The sequence below is a fragment of the Oncorhynchus masou genome, unplaced genomic scaffold (assembly GCF_036934945.1).
Source record: "Oncorhynchus masou masou isolate Uvic2021 unplaced genomic scaffold, UVic_Omas_1.1 unplaced_scaffold_10591, whole genome shotgun sequence".
In the NCBI taxonomy this organism is placed as follows: domain Eukaryota; kingdom Metazoa; phylum Chordata; class Actinopteri; order Salmoniformes; family Salmonidae; genus Oncorhynchus; species Oncorhynchus masou.
In genome coordinates, this window is record NW_027000299.1 from 1 (window position 1) to 8,889 (window position 8,889).

The following is an 8,889-nucleotide window of genomic DNA, read 5'->3' on the forward strand; positions in this document are numbered from 1 at the left end:
ATTTGCCCCTTTTTCAAATTTTTGCAACTTTTGCATATTTACTGAATGTCAGATCTACAACCAAAACCTAATATTAAATAAAGGAAACCTGAGTGAACAAATAACAGAAATATTACATACTTATCTAATAAACAAAGTTATGCAACACACAGTTCCCCTGTGTGAAAGATTAATTGCCCCCTTTACACTCAGTAGATGGTTGTGCCATGTTTAGCTGCAATGACTGCAACCAAATGCTTCCTGTAAATGTAATATACAAAAATAGAGAATCAGAAAATGGGGCAATTCCTTTTCAACAGCACTGTACATATAGTTGATATCAGGCTTATACTGGGCATCTGTTCATACATATGATTTGGAATGTGTCTTTCACTTCAAACTGCCGACTCGGGCTGGATTTGGGTGTGGGCGTCTTGACTTCTGTCGTTCTCCTGGTGTAGTTAACTGCCCTCTCGATCCCTCTCTCTCTCGATCCTTCTCGATCCCTCTCTCTCTCGATCCCTCTCTCTCTCGATCCTTCTCGATCCCTCTCTCTCTCGATCCCTCTCTCTCTCCGATCCCCTCTCTCTCTCGATCCCTCTCTCTCTCTCGATCCCTCTCTCTCTCTCGATCCCTCTCTCTCTCTCGATCCCTCTCTCTCTCTCGATCCCTCTCTCTCGATCCCTCCCTCTCGATCCCTCCCTCTCGATCCCCCCTCTCGATCCCCCTCTCTCTCTCGATCCCCCCTCTCTCTCGATCCCCCCCTCTCTCTCGATCCCCCTCTCTCTCGATCCCCCTCCCTCTCGATCCCCCCTCTCTCTCGATCACCCCCTCTCTCTCGATCACCCCCTCTCTCTCGATCCCCCTCTCTCTCGATCCCCCTCTCTCTCCAGACCCCCAGGAAAAGGAAGACCAGACACAGCTCGAACCCCCAATGGAGTGCCACGTTGGCTGGGTGATGGACTCAAGAGAACACCGGTCCCGCACTGCCTCTGTCAGGTGAGACAAGTCTCACCTGTGTGATTTGCGAACGCGTACACCTGTTCATTTTACCTACAAAAAAGGGCTTTATCTTTGTCATAATTAGAACATTTCTCTCACCACAATAACAATTGCTGAAGTCATTGAGTGGTTTAATTGTTGAAGTCATTGAGTGGTTTAATTGTTGAAGTCATTGAGTGGTTTAATTGTTGAAGTCATTGAGTGGTTGAATGTTGAAGTCATTGAGTGGTTTAATTGTTGAAGTCATTGAGTGGTTTAATTGTTGAAGTCATTGAGTGGTTTAATTGTTGAAGTCATTGAGTGGTTTAATTGTTGAAGTCATTGAGTGGTTTAATTGTTGAAGTCATTGAGTGGTTTAATTGTTGAAGTCAATGAGTGGTTTAATTGTTGAAGTCAATGAGTGGTTTAATTGTTGAAGTCAATGAGTGGTTTAATTGTTGAAGTCATTGAAGTCATTGAGCGGTTTAATTGTTGAAGTCATTGAGCGGTTTAATTGCTGAAGTCATTGATGTGGTTTAATTGTTGAAGTCATTGAGCGGTTTAATTGTTGAAGTCATTGAGTGGTTTAATTCATTGAGCGGTTTAATTGTTGAAGTCGGTTTAATTGAAGTCATTGAGCGGTTTAATTGTTGAAGTCGGTTTAATTGAAGTCATTGAGCGGTTTAATTGTTGAAGTCATTGAGCGGTTTAATTGTTGAAGTCATTGAGCGGTTTAATTGTTGAAGTCATTGAGCGGTTTAATTGTTGAAGTCATTGAGCGGTTTAATTGTTGAAGGCATTGAGCGGTTTAATTGTTGAAGTCATTGAGTGGTTTAATTGTTGAAGTCATTGGAGCGGTTTACCACTTTGGTAAATCTACTCGTACGTTAATTTCAGGTTGGATTTATCCTTGATGTTTGTGTATTTAATGACCCGCCCCCCCTTCTCTCCAGCTCCAACGCCAGCCCCTCAGAGGGTACCCCTGCATTGGGGGGATTGGCTGTACCCCCAGTCGCTCCCCAAGTTCCAGCACCTCCACGAACTGCTCAAGGAGAATGACTTCCTCAACATGTTTACCACAAGTACCGATGTGGCGCTGCCTAACGGTACTCATAGCAACCATATATTTTTTTATTTTTTTTTTTTTTTCCCTACACAGACACACAGATAAGTCATTCACACACTTAAAGAGGTACAGGCGTAGTATCATTGCATATACTGCTTCCATTGCTCACTATTTCTGGTTCAGAAACTTCTGACTTTGTCACAGTCTGTAGAAAAAGTCAAGTTTGCTCCCATTGCTCACTATTTTCTCATTCAGAAACTTCTGACTTTGTCACAGTCTCTAGAAAGTCAAGTTGCCCCACACACATTTCACATTACACTTGTGTATAAATTGCGGTGGCTGGCTTTGATACACAGGGTTACATTCCAAATAGCAACCTGGTCCCTACATAGTGCACTACTTTTGAAAATATCGGGAATAAGTTGGCATTTGGGACACAACACAGCCAAAGTGTCTCACCCTTTCTACTCCACCAATCACAGAGCGCAAGCGGCTGGGCATCGCCAATCCCAGGAGATGAACACGCTGTCTGCTTTCTGGTCGCTCTTCCTGAGGGATCACTTCAACAGGAAGATGTATGAGGAGTTCAGACAGCTGGTGGAGGACGCAAGGAGGGATACAGGTAAATGTTTCATTTCGTTATTTGCTTAATACTCCTCCACCTACAGATATTTGATTGTATGGAGTGGTCGTGATCCGACTTTACTCGACCTTCTTCCCGACGTTTAAAGGTTTGAGGGTCTTCTCATCTGCTCGCAGTATATTCTAGGTAGAGACAACACACAGGCGGTCTAAATAGCGATTTGATTCTTCTGTTTTCACCATTTCAAACATTGACAAAGCAGGGGGCAAAATGAGTCAAAAGTAGAAGTGGTCTTTTCAGCATTTCAGGGTAGAAGCCTACGGGGTGAAGCCCACGGGGGGGGGGTGAAGCCTACGGGAGGGGGGTGAAGCCTACGGGAGGGGGGAGGAGGGTGAAGTCTACTGGACGAGGGGAAGGTTGACTAAGCTTTGTTGCACAATTAATGCTCAATACACTGTATTTCAAACAGTCAGGGATAATCTAATGAATTCAGGGCTTGTGAAGGTATACCTAGGCTAAATATAAACCTTCCATAACAATAACAAGACAGGCTAACAATAAGACAGGCTAACAATAAGACAGGCTAACAATAAGACAGGCTAACAATAAGACAGGCTAACAATAAGACAGGCTAACAATAAGACAGGCTAACAATAAGACAGGCTAACAATAAGACAGGCTAACAATAAGACAGGCTAACAATAAGACAGGCCAACAATACGACAGGCCAACAATACGACAGGCTAACAATTTAATTATTGTATCAAAGTAGTTTAACCTTTTTTCTTTTTTTTTTGCAACTGTTCTGGCTTTCAAGTCTCTTTGAAAATGCACATTTGCTTTATAATTTCTTTACTAGCATCTTGCATAATGCACATCCAGTAATGTTTTTATTTTACCTTTTTATTTAACGAGGCACGTCAGTTAAGAACAAATTGTTATTGACAATGATGGCCTACCAAAAGGCCTCCTGCGGGGACGGGGGCTGGGATTAAAAATATATACACTACCGGTCAAAAGTTTTAGAACACCTACTCATTCAAGGGGGTTTCTTTTATTTGTACTATTTTCTACATTGTAGAATAACAGTAAGTATATCAAAACTATGAAATAACACATTAATTCATGTAGTAACCAAAAAAGTGTTAATAAACAAAGCAAAATATATTTAAGTAGCCACCCTTTGCACGCTTTTGGCATTCTCTCAACCAGCTTCACCTGGAATGCTTTTCCAACAGTCTTGAAGGAGTTCCCACATATGCTGAGCACTTGTTGGCTGCTTTTCCTTCACTCTGCGGTCCGACTCATCCCAAACCATCTCGATTTGGTTGATGTCGGGGGATTGTTGGAGGCCAAGTCATCTGATGCAGCACTCCGTCACTCTCCTTATTGGTCAAATATCCCCTATACAGCCTGAAGGTGTGTTGAGTCATGTTGAAAAACAAATGTTAGTCCCACTAAGCCCAAACCAGATGGAAAGGTGTATCGCTGTAGAATGCTGTGGTAGCCATGCTGGTTAAGTGTGCCTTGAATTCTAAATAAATCACAGACCGTGTCACCAGCAAAGCACCACCACACAATCACACCACCTCCTCCATGCTTTACGGTGGAAACCACACATATGGAGCTCATCCGTTCACCTACTCTGCATCTCACAAAGACACGGCGGTTGGAAACAACAATCTCAAATTTGAACTCTAGACCAAAGGACAGATTTCCACCGGTCTAATGTCCATTGTTCGTGTTTCTTGGCCCAAGCCAAGTCTCTTCTTATTATTGGTTTCCTTTAGTGGTGGTTTCTTTACAGCAATTTGACCATGTAGGCCTGATTCACGCAGTCTCTGAACAGTTGATGTTGAGATGTGTCTGTTACTTGAACTCTGAAGCATTTATTTGGCCTGCAATTCCTGAGGCTGGTAACTCTAATGAACTTATCCTCTGCAGCAGAGGTAACTCTGGGTCTTCCTTTCCTGTGGCGGTCTTCATGAGAGCCAGTTTCTTCATAGCGCTTGATGTTTTTTTCCGACTGCACTTGAAGAAACTTTCAAACTTCTTGATATTTTCTGTATACTGACCTTCATGTCTTAAAGTAATGATGGACTGTAATTTCTCTTTGCTTATTTGAGCTGTTCTTGCTATAATATGAGAGAAAATAACAGCTTTTACAAAATGCTATCTTCTCTATACCACCCTACCTTGTCACAACACAACTGATTGGCTCAAACGCATTAAGAAGGAAATAAATTCCACAAATGAACTTTTAACAAGGAACACCTGTTAATTGAAATGCATTCCAGGTGACTACCTCATGAAGCTGGTTGAGAGAATGCCAAGTGTGTGCAAAGCTGTCATCAAGGCAAAGGGTGGCTACTTTGAAGAATCTCAAATCTAAAATATATTTTGATTTGTTTATCACTTTTTTTGGTTACGACATGATTCCATGTGGGTTTTTTTATAGTTTTGATGTCTTCACTATTATTCTACAATGTAGTAAAAAATAAAAACCCTTGAATCAGTAGGTGTTCTAAAACTTTTGATTGGATGGATAGTTGTAACAGACACTCCACGACAAGAGAACATAGAGACCTAAGACAACAACAGAGCAATGCAGCAACACAACATGGTAGCAGCACAAAACATGGTACAAACATTATTGGACAAAGTCAACAGCACAAAGGGCAAGAAGGTAGAGACGACAATACATCGCGCAAAGCACTCACAACTGTCAGTAAGAGTGTCCACGATTGAGTCTTTTGAATGAAGAGATTGAGGTAAAACTGTCCAGTTTGAGTGTTTGTTGCAGCTCGTTCCAGTCGCTAGCTGCAGCGAACTGAAACGAGTGCGACCCAGGGTGCTTTGGGGACCTTTAACAGAAGGTGACTGGCAGAACAGGTGGAGGATGAGGGCTGCAGTAGGTATTTCAGATGGGGGGATAACAATAACCAAATTCTTCTAGTATAACAAATTTAGCCCTGGTCTCATAAACACTCTCAAGCCCACGTGCTAGTGAGTAGCCAGCTGAACTTGATGTTTTAAGTCTATTTGCTCGCCAACAAGGCAGAGCTGTTGAACTGTTGCGAGTACACATTCCTGTCTGTTTTTCGATCCACTTGGCCTGTAAAACATTGTTTTTTTTAATGTTTAAATCAAGTGGCCTGCCTAGATAAGATGATGCTTATTTAATGAGAATGATTTGCCAATTCCTTTATAACAATGCGTTATAACAATGCGTATGTTTATGCTCATTGCACATTTAGAAAAACACAGACTAGAAACACGACAAGTGTTTTGTCTAATGCGGTACGTGGTATTTTCCACAATCATGCTCCATTGATGACCTCGTTTCGGTTTACTCTGTTCTACATTTTGTGACATAAAAGGGTAGAAAGGTTATTTTCTCGTCTTTTAGAGTAAAGTAATGTCTAAGCATTTCAGTGTTCATATATATATATATTTTTTTTTCCCTGTTGGGCCAGTCTGATTTAATCACCTGATTTCCATTTAGACTACCGCAATTAGTTCGATCAGCCATCTTACTGCTGGGTTGGAACAAAAAAAAGCCAGAACTCAGTGTGGCCTTCCAGGATCTCAGTTGCCCACTACGGGTGTTAGATGAGTGTTCCTGTAGTCTGCTTGATCACCACACAAGGCAGATTGTTCACAAAAAAAAAAATCATGTTTTGTGTTGCAGGTACGGTCTGGAGTGTCTGTTCAGGTACTATAGCTACGGACTAGAGAGGAAATTCAGACCAGACATCTTCAAAGACTTCCAGGAGGAGACCATGAAAGACTACGAAGCTGGTGAGAGGTTGCCTAGGGAACGCTCAACTGTACACATTCTCACCGTGCAGTAACTCTCCGTACTATGCTTCCAAAAAGGAGTCAATTTCTACGTCCCAAGTGGCACCCTATTCCCCATAAAGTGGGCCACTTTTGACCCAGAGCCTTACATAGGGGTTAGGTTGCCATTTTGAGACTTATCCTTAATGACGTTAGCCCCCTTAACACTGTCCCTTCTTTTTTTTTTTGTGTGTGTCCCTGTCTCTCACAGGCCAGCTGTATGGACTAGAGAAGTTTTGGGCGTTTCTTAAATACTCCAAAAACAAGAACATGGAGATCGACCCCAAGCTGCAGGAGTGCCTGAGCAAGTTCAAGCGTCTTGAAGATTTCAGAATCGATGTAAGTAGAGACATCTGTGAAAGAATTGTTTTTTTTTCTACAATAACTTTTTACTACTTGGGAAAGTGTGAATTTAGACATGTTTACTACACCTTTTACTACCAGCCACATGTGTGAATAACAGCGGTTTAGATAAGGCTGTTATCAGTGGTATCATCAGGGCTCTTAACGTGCTACCAATTTGGTCAAAACATTTTGCTGTGCGACCAGAAGTTCTATTCTGGAAGTACTGTGTGACTATGGGGGGATAAATCTCCCAAATAATAATTGTAACTTCTTAGGGCAGCAATCCCGTTAATGGGATGATATGACAACAGCCAGTGACAGTGCAGAGCGCCAAATTCAAACAACAGAAATCTAATAATTAAAATTCCTCAAACATACACGTACCGTATACCATGTTAAAGGTAATCTTGTTGTTAATACCACCAAAGTGTCCGATTTCAAATAGGCTTTACAGCGAAAGCACCACAAACGATTGTTAGGTCACCGCCAAGTCACAGAAAAATTCAGCCATTTTTCCAGCCAAAGAGAGGAGTCACAAAAAGCACACAGAGAGATCAAATGAATCACTAACCTTTGATGATCTTCATCAGATGACACTTCGTTTGACTTCATGTTACACAATACATGTATGTTTTGTTCGATAAAGTGCATATTTATATCAAATCTCATTTTACATTGGCGTGTTACGTTCAGTAGTTCTAAAACATGCAGTGATTGTGTAAAGAGCCACATCAATTTACAGGAATACTCATTATAAATGTTGATGAAAATACAACTATTATACATGGAATTAGCGATATACTTCTCCTTAACCTCTAGCGTCGAGCAATCCCGTATCCGGGAGCGTAATCATAGCCTCAAACTCATTAGCATAACGCAACGTTAGCTATTCATGAAAATCGCAAATGAAATGAAATAAATATATTGGCTCACAAGCTTAGCCTTTTCTTAACAACCTGTCAACCATAGCTACACAAGCATTTGTGTAAGAGTATTGATAACTAGCATAGCTATAAGCCTAGAATTCAGCCAGCAACATTTTCACAAAAACAAGAAAAGCATTCAAATAAAATCATTTACCTTTGAAGAACTTCGGATGTTTTCAATGAGGAGACTCCGTTAAATAGCAAATGTTCAGTTTTTCCAAAAATATTATTTGTGTAGGAGAAATCGCTCTGTTTTGTTCATCACATTTGGTTAAGAAAAAAAACACAAAAATTCAGTCATTACAACGCCAAACTTTTTTCCAAATTAACTCCATAATATCGACAGAAACATGGCAAACGTTGCTTAGAATCAATCCTCAAGGTGTTTTTCACATATCTATTCGATGATAAATCATTTGTGGCAGTTGCCTTTCTCCTCTGAACCAAATGGAAAAGTGGACGCAGCTGGAGATTGCGCAATAATTTTGACGGAGGACACCAAGCGGACACCTGGTAAATGTAGTCTCTTATGGTCAATCTTCCAATGATATGCCTACAAAACGTCACAATGCTGCAGACACCTTGGGGAAACGACAGAAAGTGTAGGCTCATTCCTGGCGCATTCACAGCCATATAAGGAGACATTGGAACACAGCGCATTCAAAATCTGAGGCATTTCCTGTATGAAATTTCATCTTGGTTTCGCCTGTAGCATTAGTTCTGTGGCACTCACAGATAATATCTTTGCAGTTTTGGAAACGTCAGTGTTTTCTTTCCAACGCTGTCAATTATATGCATAGTCGAGCATCTTTTCAGTGACAAAATATCTTGTTTAAAAGGGGAATTTTTTTATCCAAAAATTAAGAGCGCCCCCTATATCGAAGAAGTTAATGTAAACCTTGCAATAATCTAAGTACAGTTTTCAGACAACAAAGCAAAAAAACCAAACCAAAAAGATATCCGCCATATTGGGTAGTCAACAGAAGTCAGAAAGAGCATTAGAAATATTCACTTACCTTTGATCTTCATCAGAATGCACTCCCAGGAATCCCAGTTCCACATTAAATGTTTGATGTTCGACAATGTCCAAAGAGCTACTATTGTTAGCACGTTTGGTAAACAAATCCAAAGTCAGGAAGCGCGTTTCCTAGTTGCAGACGAAATGTCAA

The 8,889-nt window shown here is 41.0% G+C and overlaps 1 long non-coding RNA gene across 1 annotated transcript; it reads left to right on the plus strand.

Moving 5' to 3' along the window:
* Positions 1 to 2,632: 2,632 nt before the first annotated feature.
* On the plus strand, positions 2,633 to 6,782 carry LOC135528933 (uncharacterized). The gene is made up of 3 exons (XR_010453601.1): positions 2,633 to 2,648; positions 6,301 to 6,410; positions 6,661 to 6,782. It is a non-coding gene; the product is annotated as an uncharacterized LOC135528933 (long non-coding RNA).
* The last annotated feature ends 2,107 nt before the right edge of the window (positions 6,783 to 8,889 follow it).